This window comes from Desmodus rotundus, chromosome 2 (genome assembly GCF_022682495.2).
Source record: "Desmodus rotundus isolate HL8 chromosome 2, HLdesRot8A.1, whole genome shotgun sequence".
Classification (NCBI taxonomy): domain Eukaryota; kingdom Metazoa; phylum Chordata; class Mammalia; order Chiroptera; family Phyllostomidae; genus Desmodus; species Desmodus rotundus.
Window position 1 is genome coordinate 91,211,976 of NC_071388.1, and position 16,921 is coordinate 91,228,896.

General features: G+C 40.2%; 2 protein-coding genes across 3 annotated transcripts in view; one reads left to right on the forward strand and one right to left on the reverse strand.

Moving 5' to 3' along the window:
* The window catches only part of SPICE1 (spindle and centriole associated protein 1), a 108,849-nt gene that overhangs the window by 91,171 nt on the left and 757 nt on the right, over positions 1-16,921 (reverse strand). The gene's annotated exons all lie outside the window — the stretch shown is intronic.
* The window catches only part of SIDT1 (SID1 transmembrane family member 1), a 98,776-nt gene that overhangs the window by 13,729 nt on the left and 68,126 nt on the right, over positions 1-16,921 (forward strand). The gene's annotated exons all lie outside the window — the stretch shown is intronic.

The following is a 16,921-nucleotide window of genomic DNA, read 5'->3' on the forward strand; positions in this document are numbered from 1 at the left end:
AAAGGGACCAATCCAAAAAGAGGTTATAACCCTTGTAAACATTTACCAACATTGGAGCACCTAAATATATAAAGCAAATCTTGAGGGACATAAAAGGAGAGATCGACAAAAATACAGTCATAGTAGGGGATTTTAAAATTCCATTGACATCAATGAACAGATCTTCCAAACAGAAAATCAACAAGGAAACAATGGCCTTAAATGACACACTAGATCAAATGGATTTAACTGTTATCTTCAAAGTTTTCACCCCACAGAAGCAGAATATACATTGTTTTCAAGTGCACTTGGAACATTTTCTAGGACAGATTGAAATCATATCAAGCATCTTCTCTGACCACAATGATATGAAAACAGAAGTCAATTACAAGAAAGAAACTGAAAAACACACAAATACATGGAAGCTAATAACATATAACTGAACAATGAATTGGTAAACAGTGACATCTAGGAAGAAATCAAAACTTACCTTGATACAAATGAAAATGAACACACAACAACCCAAAATCTATGGGACATAGTGAAAGCAGTCCTAAGAGGGAAATTCATAGCAATACAAGCCTACCTCAAGAACCAAGAAAAATCTCAAATAAACAATCTAACCTTATACCTAAAGGAACTGAAAAAAAAAAAGTAACAACAGAAAAAAGCCAAAAGTGAGTAGAAAAAAGGAAATAATAAAGATCAGGGTGAAAATAAAGAGAAGGGTCTAAAAAGACAATAAAAAATCAATGAAACCAAGAGCTGGTTCTTAGAAAAGAGAAACAAGATTGATAAACCTTTAACCAGACTCATCAGAGGTAAAAAAAAAAAAAAAAAAAAAGAGCGAGAGCGAGAGGGAGAGCGAGAGAGAGAGAGAGAGAGAGAGAAGACCCAAATAAACAAAATCAGAAATGAAAGAGGAGAAGTAACATCCGACACCACAGAACTACAAAGGATTATAAGAAAGTATTACAAACAGCCATATATGCCAACAAATTGGACAATCTGGAAGAAATGGACAATCTAAAAACATACAATCATTCAAACTAAATCAAGAAGAAAAAAATCTGAATAGACTGATTAAAACTAATTAAATCGAAACAGTAATCAAAAAGTCCCAGCAAGTAAAAGTTCTGCATCAAATGGCTTCACAGGTGAATATCACCAAACCTTCAAAGAAGAACTGTCACCTATACTTCTCAAAATATTCCAAAAAATTCAAGAGGAGGGAAGACCCCCAAGCTCATTTTACGAGGTGAGCATTATCCCAATTCCAAAACCAGATAAAGACAATGCAAAGAAGGAAAATTATAGACCAATATTCCTGATAAAAATAGATGCTAAAATCTTTAATAGCCCTGACTCATGTGGATCAGTTGGTCAGACATCATCATGCAAACCAAAAGGTCCCAGTTCAATTCCCAGTCAAGGAACATGCCTGGGTTGTAGGTTTGGTCCCTCGTTGAGGTACATACAAAAAGCAACCAATCAATGTGTCTCTCTCACATCAATGTTTCTCACCCTCTTTTGCTCCCTCCCTTCCCATTTCTCTAAAAGTAAATAATAAAACAAAAATCTTAAAAATCCTCAATAAAATATTAGCAACCTGGATCCAGCAATACATTAAAAAGGTCATACACCATGATCAAGTGGGATTTATGCCTGTGATTCAAGGTTGGTACAATATCTGCAAATCAATTGGTGTGAAACACCACATAATGAAAATAAACAAAATGAAAAATAAAATTTTATGACCATATTAATAAATGCAGAAAAAACACCTGACAAAATCCAACATTCATATCTGCTAAAAACTCTCAGCAAAGTGGGAATAGAGGGAACATACCTAAACACAATAAAAGCCATATATGGGAAACTTACAGTCAGCATTATGCTCAATGGAAAATAACTAAAAGTGTTTTCTGTAAGATCAGGAAAAAGACAGGGATGTCTGCTTTCACCACTCTTATTCAGCACAGTACTGGAAGTCCTAGACACAGCAATCAGACAAGAAGAAGAAATAAAAGGCATCCATATTAAAAAGGAAGAAGTAAAACTGTCATTATCTGCAGATGACATGATACTGTCAGGGGTGTCCAACCTATGGCCCTTGGGCTGCATGAGGCTCAGGATGGCTATGAGTGCAGCCCAACACAAAATCATAAATTTACTAAAACTTTTTTTTTGCTCATCAGTTTTCATTAGTGTTTGTGTATTTAATGTGTGGCCCAAGACAACTCTTCTTCTTCTAATGTGGCCCAGACGTGCCAAAAGATTGATCACCTGTGCTAGAAAACCCTAAAGATTCCACCAAAAAACTACTAGAACTGATACATGAAAATTGCAAATTAAAACCACAATGAGATTACCTCATACCTGTCAGAATAGCTATCATCCACAAATGACTAGTATTAGCGAAGATGTGGAGAAAAGGGAACCCTTGTGCACTGTTGGAAGGGATGCACATTGGTGCAGCCACTGTGGAAAATAGTAAGAAGGTTCCTCAAAAAAATTAAAATGGAATTGCCTTATGACCCAGGAATTTTAATTCTGGGTACTTATCTGAAAAAACCCAAAACACTAACTCAAAAAAATAAATGCACCCCTATATTTATTGCAGTGTTATTTACAGTAGCCAAGCTATGGAAACAACGCAACTTCCCATTAATAGATGAGTGGGTAAAAAAGTGGTGGAACATATATACAATGGAATATTGCTTGGCCATAAAAAAGAATGAAATTTTACCATTTGCTACATCATGGATGGACCTAGAGCATTTTATGCTAAGTGAAATAAGTCAGACAGAAGGACAAATACCATATGATTTCACTTATATGTGACGTCTAAAGGACAATGTAAACAAACAAACAAAACAGAAACAGATTCATAGACATAGAGAACAGATTGGTGGTTGCCAGAGGAGAGTGGGCTTGGGGGACTGGTAAAAAAGATGAAGGGATGAAGAAGTGCAAATTGGTAGTTACAGAATAGTCATGGTGAAGTCCAACACACAGAATAGTCAACAATATTATGATAAATATGTATGGTGCCAGGTGAGTACTGGAAATACTGAGGGGAAAACTTTGTAAGGTATATGATTATCTAATCCCTATGCTGTAGAACTGAAACCAATACAAAATAATATTGGGAGTTAATTATATTTGAATAAAATAAACTGAATATGATACGTAAAAATAAAGAAGAATATCCAATCTGAGCGTAAAGGAAGAATTCAAGTAATATATATCATCTCTGCCACAACGTTCACTCTGTAATTAGTAATGGTTTGTCTGTAAACATGACCTTTCTTGAAGTCTCTTCTGCTGTCTCAAGAACTTTTCTTGGAGATTTTGAAGGGGAACATGTTTGCGGATAATCAGTTTGACTCATTTAGAAAGCAGTCTCCTTTAGGTAATATTTCTATCCTGACAAATACTTACCTTGAATTATAAATGCCACCAGTCTGGCAATAAATACCAACTCAGAAATAAATAGCAGATAAGCATCAGATTATAACTCTAACAATCATAACAATAATTTTCTAGTGGTTTTCCAGCTTCAGAGCATTAATTAAGGAGGTCTCAAAACAGCTGTAGAAGAGACTGGCCTGTAGTGCACTCACTCAGCATATAAATAAAATCCAACTAGACAATCCTGACTTCTGCCTCAAACCATAAGATAATTATTTTTCCTTCTCCAGCGCCTTCATAGGAGACATAATATAACTGGGAGATAGAAAAAGACAGGTAAGATAAAGCAGAGAAAAGGAATCATGCACAGGAGGTGAGCAGACTCAGCACGGGTCCCTCGCTCTCTCCCAGATCCACACCTGGAGAGGCCTGCAGACTGAGGGAGGTCCGTGGGCAGAGGTCCCAATGCAAAGATCTGAGAAACTCCGGAGAGACAGAAAGAAGGTGGTTAGCTCTCGGAGTGAGAGGCAAATGGCAGCCCACAATTGAAGAGATCATGGATAGCAACTAGGTTGGTGGAGAACTTTCTTGTGCTTTTTGGCCTCCCACAGTTTGGCCTAGATGGATGCCACCTGCCCTGCCTCATCGCCATTGTGAGGGGGTGGCTGGGCTCTGTGGGGTTATGTCTGCGGAAGCCAGTTGGAAGGCAGAAAAATGACCCTGCACGGTTGACCTGCTGACTCTGAGCATTCTCTCCTTCCCCACCTCCCCCTTCACAAGGCGGGGCCAGGAGATTACGAGGAAGCAGGAAGAGGGGGTGGTTATGTGAAGATAAAATTAGATGGGAGGAGGCAGACTGGATTGCTGAGAGGGGTGAAAAGGGTGTTGTCAAATCTGAGGCCCCCTACCCTAAAGGGGTTTCCTTTCTAACCTCACTTCTATCCTGAACCCTCCTCACATTGAGCCCCTCCCCTCTGTGGCTCTCCTAGCACTAGCCTAGATAGCTGATGCCCCAGGGAGCTCACAGGTGAAAGTAACATCAGATCTGCAGAAGGAAGCCATGAGAGCTATCAAACTGGATGACCTTTTCCAGAGGCAGTAGAATTAATAAACACAAGGAGTAATACTTTAAAATAAGCAAAGTGAGTATCATCAAAGAGATATGGATAGAAGGACATTGTTAAAATGATACAGGTCAGAGTTATAAAGATGAACTACGGGAAATCCCAGGTTTGAAAATATGCTGTTTAGTAAAGACCTCAGCAGTGTGTTGGGCATTAGCATGAACAACAGATTAGAGAACTGGAGGATCAGGTTGAGGTGCTACCCGAAAATATATAGAACAGAAACAAAAAATATAAGAAACTGGCAACTCTTCCCCCTTCTTCCACTATTATCCAACATGAAAAAAAACAAAACAACAAAAAAAAGAAACTGGGGGGGAGCTGAAGGAGAAGTGTTAACATCTACATAGCAGGGGCCCACAAGAAGAAAATAAATGGAGAGAAAGAGAAATTTTTGTAGAAATAACGCTGAAGAATTCAGAACAGCCACTTCCCTGATATCCTGTGGGGTGTTTTTCTTTTGTTTTGTTTTTTTGACTTGTTGAAAGTTACAAACTTAGCTGGACTACCTCCACTCATATAGAAACAGCAAATATTTGTAGTGTATGTACTAAGTGTTAAATACATGCTCAATTCCAAATATGTTACAGATAAAATCCTTGACAAGAGACAAAAAAAATACCTGGAACAATTATCAAATATTACAAATCATGAAAAAATCATGTCATTGAGTGCTAAATTGGATAGTACAGCCCATAAGTTTTATGAGCATGAAGTGGTAAGATCAGGGTGACTTAATGTCTTCAGGACATACCTGACTTGACATCATTTCTTGTGAAAACTACCTGAGACAGCCTTTCCCAAAGTGAGTTCTGTGGAACACTTATTCTGTAGGATAGTTTTGGTGTTGCATATAAAGGGGTTCCACGTATAGTGAAACTTGACCATGTTTTGACTTCTTAACATCTGAACCCCATTTCTCCATATTCTGGGAATTCCCCATTTCATGAGTCTTCAGTGGAGGGAGAGCCAATCCCACTACCAAGCAAAGCGTCACCTGTTTTCACATCCTCTGCCCACCCTGAGCCCCAAGCTCAGGCATGGTTGTGTGGCCTCAGTGCTGCTTTGTCACATCTTCTTTCTCGACATTGACTTGGGACCCAATGATGCAGGGAAAGAGCTGTTCAGTAGCAACAGAGGCAACATTGGGTTTCCAGGGATGGTCATGGCAATGGGGTGGGGGCACTTAAAACCTCCCAGAGGATTTCTATTACCCTTAGAGTAAACCCCAACCTCCCTAGTGTGACTTACAAACTCTTCAAGACAATAAAGGCCCTTCGTACACCTCCTGCTCCAGACAGACTGATTTTCTCTTAGTCCTTCAAATATTCCTCTAGTATTCTTTCTTTCTTCTCACCCTTCTCTTTTACTCCCTCTCTCCTTCCTTATGTCTCGTATACTCTTCCCGTTGTTTGGACATTTTTCTTGCTCTGTCCACATTTTTCTGGTGTGCACTTCCACAGGAACTTGAATGTTAAGGCAGTGACTTGTTTACTTGGCATTCCATGTGCAAACTTGTGACCTCAATGAGGGCGGTGACTATGTCTGCACTGCTTAGTGACACGTCTCCTGTGCCCAGAACAGTGCCTGGCAGAGGAAGGGCAGTCAAATATTTGATGAATGAGTAAAGTTCATCCTAAAGTATCATAGCTAGAATCTAAACTGGATATCATTATGTATTCCTGGCCTGCCAATTATTATACCTCTCTTCAATATTTCTCATGTCTTTATTGGAATTGAAATTTTCAATGTAAAATTTAGATCATAAAACAAAAGAGGAAATTGTATGTGAATATACTTGTGTCTCAGTTGTTGTTGGAATAGTGAAACTGGTAAGATGAGATCTGCAAAGTATGCTTCCTAGAGAAGTGCTCTGAATACAAAATGCTGAGAATCTAAAAGTATAGTGAATAAATAGCTCCCAAGGGGTAAACTGCTCTTTTCAATGTAATGGATGAGCTATTCCAGGAAAGCTGGAAGCCAAGTTGTGAAAGGAAGTTAATGTGAGATGGACAGTAAAACCTTTTCCTTTGCCAGGGGTGATTGGGCTTTTAAGTGTGTCTCCAAACACAGAAAACAGACAGTCAATAACTGATCGATTGGTGAATGGGTGGGAGAGGACAGCTCCAAGCCCAGGCGGGACAGCTTTGCCTTCTGTTCTGCCTGGTGCTCTGCAGTCACAGAATACTGTCACCCACAGACTAGGGAGATGGATAAACTGGGTGTTACTGTTCTTATTCTATAGCTGAGTAAACTGAGGCCCAGAAAGATTAAGTGATTTTTCCAAGGTCACCCAGATAATAGAAGTGAATGCCAGAAATAAAATCCAAGTCTACATATCTTCCTTCATTATGGCATAAGGTTACAAAGATGATTTTCCAAGGCTGAATCAGGTGGAAGGAATTTTAAACAGTCACGCCAATAATTACAACAATTACTTTAATGCTTATATATTTTTTAAAAAATATAACCGGTGACTATTGCAGCTCAGTTCCCTCCAGTGGATATGAAAAGCTTGGGATGGAATGCTTCATTTAACATACTTTCTAGCCTCTAGTAGGAAAGGGATTCAGGACAGCAAGACCACTTCGCTCAAGGACAGGTGTTTCCATACAACAGGCCTGCTGGGAGAGGCATACAAACGGACTCTCCCAGCAGGCCTGCCTTCACCTAGCACAAACGGTCTTGGCATTAGGTACAAGGTGGAACTAAACTAATGGTCAGGGAAAGACACAGTCTTGGAGAATGATTCCATTATTTAAAAATCCTACAAATATAATGTCATGGGTTGATTTATGTCCCCCCAAAATATATGTTGAAGTCCTAACCCCTGGGACCTGTGACTGTGACCTTATGTGAACACAAGGACTTGGTAAATCTAATCAAGTTTAGATGAGGTCATTAAAATGGACCATAATCCAAAGTTGCTGATATCCCTATAAGAAGTGGGAAATTTGAACACAGACATGCACAGAGAGGAAAAACAGCCTGCCATTTATACAAGGTCTGTCTGGGAAAAGTCCAGCCATGGTTAACATAATAAGAATGGTTTGCCCCACATTGATGTAACCTGGCAGCCAAGAAGAGTGGACTGGAATGCACAGCATGAACAATGATAACTTCACTGGAATAGTCAGTGGGGGCAGTAAACACCATTGAGTGAGCATGTGTACTGTGTGGCCTTCGCATTCAAAATGACTGAGCAAGTACAGCAACAAATCTGCATCAAATTTTGCGTTAAGCTTGAACATTCCTCTGCAGAGCTATTCAGATGATACAGAAAGCCACAGCTATGGGCAACTGGTGACTGACAGCTTCATCACGACAATGCTCCTGCTCATGCATCACATCTCATGCAGAGTTTTTGGTGAAGCATAAAATCACCCAGGTGACTCAGCCTCCCTACATCCCAGATTTGGTGCCCTGTGACTTCTGGCTTTTCCCCCAAATTAAAATCACCTTTGAAAGGGAAGAGATTTCAGACTGTTGATGAGATTCAGAAAAATATGACAAATAGCCAATGATGACTGGGAGAACTGTGTGAGGTCCCAAGGTGCCTACTTTGAAGGGGACTGAGCCATCACTGTCCTATGTACAATGTTTCTTGTATCTTGCATCTTCTTCAATAAATGTCTCTATTTTCCATATTACATGGTTGGATACCTTCTGGACAGACTATATATATATATGTATACACACACACACACACACACAGAGAGAGAGAGAGAGAGAAGTGGGGGGAGAGGGAGGGAGGCTCAGAGAGAGAGAGAAAGAGACTGAGACTGTAATCAAGAAAGTTGGCATAAACAGATAAAGCACTAGGGTAAGGATAGACTATGACAAAATGAGCCAGGAGAACAATAAGGCTGTGTTTGGGGACTAAGTGTTTGTCACATCCCCAAATAACAAAAAGCCTTTATAAAATGAGTGTTGTCACTTAGAATTGAGCAAACACAAGGGCCATATCATGGCTTCTTTTTTATTACATTATAAAATATTTTAGACATGTAAACAAGTACAGAAAATAATGTAACAAACACCTGTGTACCTACAACTCAGCTTAAGAAACAAAGGACTATTAGAGATTCCTGTTTACACCCACCCATTCTCTTCCTTCATCCCCCAAAACAACCATTTGGGGGAGATAAATTCTTTATAGATCTTTTGATTTCTGTACATCTTATAGGAAGGCACTGACTGAAATGTTTTCTATACTACCATTTCAAGGATATTAGTGTAACAAACAGCCTCAGAAGATAGAGACAGTGTCCCTCGCTGGAGCAAATATCAGGCAGGCTTACTGCCCACTATAAAAGATGCAGGTTCCCTACGCTCATGGTTCCTCTCCTGTAGTGCAACCCACTGCACGTATGCAGGCATCCATCTGGTCCCATTCACATCACCTTCATGGTTTTTGGGGACAACATGAACCGGTACAAATCTGACAATGCTCATGATGCTTACTATGACAAGAATGAGTCCTTTGTCTCCAACCCAGGAGTCTGTTTCTTCTATCAATGTTGATGAGACTGTGGCAAGTGCGGTAAATTCTCAGATCCTTCAAAGCTTTTGAAACCATTATGTTAAATTTGGTGTTCATCATCTCCATGTTATATTTTACCAAAGATGTATATATAAAAATATAGTGTTGTTTTGCTTGTTTACAAAGTTTACATAAATGGAATCATGCAGTGGGTAGCCTTCAGCAACCTGCTCATTCTCTTAATTTATCTTCTTGAGTTATCCATACTGATCCACATTCTATTTTATTCATTTTTAACCATTGTATAGCATTTTATTGTATGGATAAAATTTATTTATTCATACACCTATTACTTAGCTTGCTTTTATTGCTATTTAGGTTGCTTCCAAATTTTGTTATTGCTACAAGTGCTTGCAATGAACATTGTAGTTCAGGATTCCTTGTACATATGTAAGAAAGTATTTCTTATGTATAAACTTAGGAGTGGAAATGCTGGAATATAATGTGAACTCGTCTTCAGCTTTAGTAGATATTGCCAACTTGCCCTCTGAAGTGGTTGTGTCAAATAACGTTTACAGAAACAATACGCAAGAGTTCCTGATTCTCTACATCCTTGCAAATGTGGTATTGCCATGTGGTTGAGGCTGTACCTTTCTAATGAGTGTAAGGTGCTGAAGATATTTTCATATGTTCTTCAGTCATTTTTCTCCTCCTCAGTTGCTGTTTATATCCTTTACATACTTTTCTATTGATTTTTTATTTTTCTTATGAGAATAAAAGGTGCTTTGTATATATTCAAGATTTTGATATTTTATTTTTTATGTATGTATAAATAACACCTCCAAATCTTTGGCTTGTCTCTTCCCTTCACATATGGAGTTTATACACATAGTTTCACAGTAGGAGAAGTTTAAAGATTTCACAGTGGAATGATAGGAGAAGCCTGTATCCATAGTGATGTTCAGTGGCGCCGGAGTTTCAAAACAGTGATGGTAGCATCATCTGGCCAAGCATTGCGTGGAAGCTGTGACACAAGCAGCTTGGTTTGTAGTCATGATTCTTCTTCCGGGAAGTCATATCACTTCTCCTATAAATGGAACCTTTGGACTACATGATTTCCCTGAGCACTTTCCCAGATTTCTAACACTGCATCAAGGTTCTCTAACACTGCATCAAGGTTACATGCACTAGGCAGGCGGTGGCAGGACCTTTGCGGATGCGCCCTACTTCACTATAATTTGAGAAGTGACTGGCCAGCCTCTGTGTTGTTTTGCCTGACTCCTTCACGTGGTACCACTTTGTCCACCATGTGCTCACAGTGTCTGCTCATGCTGCTACGGTACTGTCATCACATTATGCTGTTGGTGATAACACCATTTGTCTCTCTGACTAGATCATGAGCTCCTCCAGGACAGGGTTGCCTTTAGTATATCCACTGCACCACCCCCGCATAGCTCCTGACTCAGTGAAATGTTTGATGAACGATAGAGGGAGCATGGGAGGAGAGGAAAAAGTATGAAAAGACGGAAGGAAGAAAAGAAGGAAGGACCAGAGGATCTACACCTCCCCCAAGATATACACCCAGTGAACACAACAGAGTTACTAAAACAATTATACATTAGGAAAAGGAACCACTTACAAATGGTGTTGTAGCTCTATCATAAGTGGAGTCAATTTTTCAAGATCACACAGTGATCTTAATAACAGTGATGTGCTTAAAACAGTGGTGTGCTTAATAATGGAAACCAATAATCCCTGACTCTTAATCTAATTGTTCCAGCTAATAGAGCCTACAACCTCATTACTCTAACAAAACCAAACTAGATTTTGAATTAAACTCATTTTGATTCTCTTTATGCCACAGAACCTTATTACTTATAATTCTGAAATTTTCCCTGCTGACATGTTTTCAAAAATTAAAAGGAGTATAAGCTTTAAGATATTTCATGATCTCTGATCTATATGATATCAGAGATGGGAGTACTTAAATAATTCTTCCCCCTTGGCTGTAATATAATTTTGTGCTTGTAATAAACGTAGGAAGAAAACAAAATCTACACAATAAAAGTGGTCTGTTGCCTTGACAACAGGAAGAAGCAACAGGAGGAAAAATCTTGGCTCTTAAGAATGGTGTGTTGCAAGGTGTCAGGGTCCATTATGCATGGTCAATACCCTGTTCTTCATTTAGTTTTGTCTTTACACAGCTTACCTCACTGCACAAATGTAATCCAATTTTCACAGGTGCACATTAGCTACGGGAAAGGCAAAGCAAATTGTGAATAGGGCTCTTTATCCTTTCCTGGGGGTAATGCATTGTCTGTTCTTTTTGAAAAACTGCCCAGTGTCTTCTAGCTCCTACTTTAACATATATTTTTTTGCAATTTTTTATAATAGCATATCTGAGTTTGTTTTTATTATAACTAGTAAGATCATTATTAAATAACAAAAGAGTAAATGAGTTACAAGAGCCAGACCAGGAATAAAATTCAGGGGTGGAGATGAAGAGCAGATTGGGGTAACTGTGGCAGTGATACATCTGCTCTGCCCTTCTCCTGCAGGCCTCCTCCCTGCCAGCCCAGATTCAGTCCTACCACACACCCGCTTCCAGATGTGGATGTACTGCTGACAAATGGGGCACAGCCACTAGGTGGTTTCTTTGAAACAGTACTTCCCAGTGTGTGGGCTCCAACGCATGTGTGTCAGAACCCCCAGCATGCTTGTTGAAAATGCGTATTTTAAAGTTATGTTTCTGATCTGCTAAATCAGAAACTTAAGAAGCACTTCCATAGAGTAAAGTGTGAAGTAAAATGGAGGGAAATTCCTTTTGGCACAAAGTGTCTTAAGAAAGAAGAAGGAGGCTGGATTCTAGGTAAAGAAAAGGGAAGCGAACAAGGTAAAGATGAAGCTTCTCTAGTTCACAAGTTTCCTTAGGTTTTACTGTAGTTCTGACTACTGTAAATTTAAGCCAGACTAATGTGTGCTCTACAAAGATGTGCTGTGCTATAATACTGGTGAGTATTTGTGTCACGAACCTCAGAAGTGAGCACGCTTCTAAGCCAATTCATTCTGTCAGCACTAGGGATGCCAAAGATGAAGTCTGCAGCTTCCTAGAGAGCCAGGCAAGTAAACTAACAGTTAAAATACAGATGATCCACAATGAGATACCACTTGCCCCCCCCCCCCGCCCCACCCAACTAAGATGGTTATAATAAAGAACACAGGCAGTGACAAGTGTTGGCAAGGGCTTGGAGAACTTGGAACTCTTATATATTGCTGGTTATGTAAATTGCTAGAATGTAAAATGATGCACCTCTTTGGAAAACATTTTGGCAGTTTCTAAAAAGTTAAACATACACTTACTATGTCATCTAGCAATTCTACTCCTAGGTATATATTCAAAAGAATTGAAAATACAGGTTCACACAAAGCTTGTACATAAATGTTGATAGCTCCTACCCTTTGCAACAGCGTGGATGGAACAGGAGAGCATTAATGTAAGTGAAATAAGCCAGGTGGTGAAAGACAAATACCGTATGATCTCACCTATAAGTGGAACCTAGTCAGCAAAATATAACCAGAGACATTAAAATTAAGAACAAACTGACAGAGTTGAGAACCAAGATGGCGGCGTAGGTAGACACACTGCACCTCCTCGCACAACCAGAACTGATAGAAAATCGAACGGCAAGGAAGTACGACACCAAGGAAATAAAAAATAAACATTCATCCAGACCGGTAGGAGGGGCGGAGACGGGCACCGGGGCGGAGAGGACTCACGTGGCCGTGGCAGGACCGAGACTGGCGGAGTGTGGGACGAACGGGACAGGCAGTCCGACCACTAACAGACCCTGCAGCCCCACATTCACACAGATAAACCAAGAGTGGCGGAGAATGGGGCAAGCAGAGCGGCGGGTAGCACCCCGTGGCCCCACATTCGCGCACAGATAAACCGGACAAACGGCGGGGAGCGAAGCAGACAGAGCAACCCAGGGCTCCAGCTCAGGGAAATAAAGCCTCAAACCTCTGGTTGGAAATGCCCGTGGGGGTTGGGGCGGCAGCAGGAGAGACTCCCAGCCTCACAGGAGAGGTCGTTGGAGAGACCCACAGGGGCCTGGAGTGTGCACAGGCCCACCCACTCAGGAGCCAGCGCCAGAGGGGCCCAGTTTGATTGTGGGTATCAGAGTGAAAGATTGAAATCTGGAGGAGAATGAGGCGGGCACCATTGCTCCCTCTCGGCCCCTCCCCCACACACAGCATCACAACCCAATGACCAGTGTTACCCCGCCCTGGGGAACACCTAAGGCTCCGCCCCTTTAAGTAACAGACCCACCACGACAAAAAAAAAAAAAAAAAGGCCCAAATGACAGAACACTTCAAAGCTCCAGAAAAAATACAACTAAGCGACGAAGAGATAGCCAACCTATTGGATGCACAGTTCAAAACACTGATTATCAAGATGCTCACAGAATTGGTTGAATCTATTAGAAAACCAGATGAAAAAATGAAGCCTATGCTAAGAGAAACAAAGGAAAATGTACAGGGAACCAATAATGATGTGAAGGAAACTGGGACTCAAATCAACGTTGTGGACCAGAAGGAAGAAAGAAACATCCAACCAGAAAAGAATGAAGAAACAAGAATTCGGAAAAATGAGGAGAGGCTTAGGAACCTCCAGGACATCTTGAAATGTTCCAACATCTGAATTATAGGGGTGCCAGAAGGAGAAGAGGAAGAACAAAAAAATGAAAACTTATTTGAACAAATAATGAAGGAGAACTTCCCTAATCTGGCAAAGGAAATAGAATTCCAGGAAGTCCAGGAAGCTCAGAGAGTCCCAAAGAAGCTGGACACAAGGAGGAACACACCAAGGCACATCATAATTACATTACCCAAGATTAAATGCAAGGACCTACATCTAAGATTACTGTATCCAGCAAAGCTATCATTTAGAATGGAAGGGAATATAAAGTGCTTCTCAGATAAGGTCAAGTTAAAGAAGTTCATCATCACCAAGCCCTTATTATATGAAATGTTAAAGGGAGTTACCTAAGAAAAAGATCAAAAATAGGAACAGTAAAAATGACAGCAAACTCACAGTTATTAACGACCACACCTAAAACAAAAACAAGAGCAAACTAGGCAAACAACTAGAACAGGAACAGAACCATAGAGATGGAGATCACATGGAGGGTTGTCAATAGGGGAGTGGGAGGGGGAGAGGGGGGGAAAGGTACAGAGAATAAGTAGCATAGATGATAGGTGGAAAATAGACAGGGGGGGGCGGTAAGAATAGTGTAGGAAATGTAGAAGCCAAAGAACTTATAAGTTGACCCAAGGACATGAACTATAGGGGGAGAATTTGGGAGGGAGGGGGTGGGCAGGATGGAGTGAGGGGGGGGGGAAATGGGAAAAAAAAAGAACAAAAAAGAACAAACTGACAGTAACAAGAAGGGAGGTGGGAGGGGATAATGGGGAAGAAACTGGGGAAGGATTGTCAGGAACATGTATAAGGGACACATGGACAAAACCAAAGGGTGGGTAGGATCAAGGGCAGGAGGTGGTGATGGCTGGGGTTGGGGAGTGGTGAGGGGAAAATGGAGACAACTGTACTTGAACAACAATTTTTTTTTTTAAAGGGTAATTGGAAATTCTGAGAAGAAGGCAGTCAAGAGCCAGTAGTTTATTTTTGAGGCTACGTGATAATGAATGTTCTAAAATTAGGCACAAAACGCCCAGATTTGCTTAACTGTACAATATTAAACCATGAAGGGAGACTTCCTTCTGACCTCAGCTGGTGACCAGTTTATGCCCCAATGTATGCAATTCAATGGTCTGTATCATTTTTATCATGTCACTGCAGATGTTATTTTTACTCATATAAATACCTAATCTTCTTGTTAGATACTTATCCCTGCTAATTATTTCTACCATGTCTAAAGCAAGCCACTTGTAGCCAAGGCTTAAGAATAAGAGTACCTTCTTCCTGGAGCCAAGCAGAAAAAAAAAAGAAAAAAAAAGCTCTCAAAGTTTATGGTAAAATATACTTTATCTTGTAGAAACTCGAGATGGCATTTCAGTAAAGGTAATGTAGCTTTATTTAAAAAAAGATAAAAAAATAAATGTTGATAACAACATTGTTTATAATGGCCATAAAGTAGAAACAACCAAAATGTCCGTCAACTGAAGAGTAGATCAACAAATGTTGTATGTTCATACAATGGAATATTATTTAGCAATAAAAATAAGTGAAATATTGATACATGCTACAACATGGAAGAACCCTGAAAACATTATGCTAAGTGAAATAAGCCAGATACCAAAGGACATATATATTATTTCATTTATAATAATTGTCAAAATAGGCAAGTCCATCGAAACAGCAATTAGAATAGTGGTTACCAGGTACTGAGAGAAGGAGATAAGGAGTGACTGGTAATGGATACAGGGCTTCTTTTCGGGGTGGTGAAAATATTCTGGAATTAGATAGTGGTCATGATTGCACAGCTCTGTGAATATCCTGAAAACTACCGAGTTGTACATTTTAAGAGTCAGTTGCATGGTATGCGAATTATATTTCAGTTTTAAAAAGTCATAGAAGAAATGTCCAAGAAAAAAGTAGTAAATTTGAGCACAGGGAAAAAAATGCTTTGTGATTGTTTACAGGTAAACTCACTTCTATTCTCTTCTGCTTGCACTCACAACACTTCTGACACCAGAGGTGGGTTTGCCTCACGCCAGGCAATTCTGTGACACCAGCCGAGGGCCCCTCACTTCATTTCAGTTCTGACATTACCTACCTGACGTTAGCCTCATATCTCAGAGGCTACAAGTCTCACAACACTGCCCGCCTCCCACTTCAGAGTGCCAATTGCAAGTCCAGGTTGTCACTGCTGCTTCTGACCAACTAGCTGTAAATCAGAGGTTTCCATGACCTGCTTTCTCAAGTTTGATTATTTGCTAGAGCAGCTCACAGAACTCAAGGAAAAAGTTTATTGACTAGATTACTGGTTCATTATAAAAGGATGTAACTTAGGAACAGCCATAGGGAAGAGACGCATAGGGTGAGCTCCAGAAAGCTCTCAAACGCAGGAGCTTCTGTCCCTGTGGAGTTTAGGTAGCCTGGCTCTGTGCATGTGCATTGGATATGTTCACCGACCCAGGAGTTTTCCAAACCCTGTATTTTGGGAAATTTTATAGAAGGTTCATCACATGAGCATGATCAATCATTAACTCAATCTCTAGCCCCTTCCCCTTCCTGGAGGATGGGGGAGTGGAGCAGTAAGTTCCAACCTTCTACTTATGGCTCACTTGGTCTTTCTGGTAGCTCTCATCCTGAAGCTATCCAGGAGCCCACCAAGAGTCTCCTCACTAGAGCAAAAAGACTCCTATCATCCACGAAATTCCAAGGGATATAGGAGGTCTGTCAAGAACCAGAGTCAAAGTTCAAATGTGAGAGCAAAAGATGCTCCTAGTGCTCATATCACTCAGGAATTTTTAAGAGTTTTAGGAGCTCTGTGTTAGGAACTGGGAGCAGAGACTATATATAAAATATACATTTTCTATTATTTCATAGTGGTATTAACATACCACATAAAGGGAATCAGAGTCCATCTGGTAGGATGGGGCAATATGAGGGAAGATTTCCCACAGAGAACTTCAGGGATAAGGGTATCTAGAGGCCAGTCATTGGGGACATAGCCCTTTTGAGGAACAGCAGGTAATTGTGCACGTGGGGGATTGGCCAGCAAAGAAATTACAGAAGAAGGCAGAGATCAAAAAGCGCCTTGAGGGATTCAAATCAGTGGAGCAAGGATGGACTTGTTAATAAGTGATGTAGGTTTACCTGAAGAGCCGTATTAAAAAAGATAAAATTGACATCATTTCTCATACTGTATGCTATTATTTATAAAAATGAAACCAT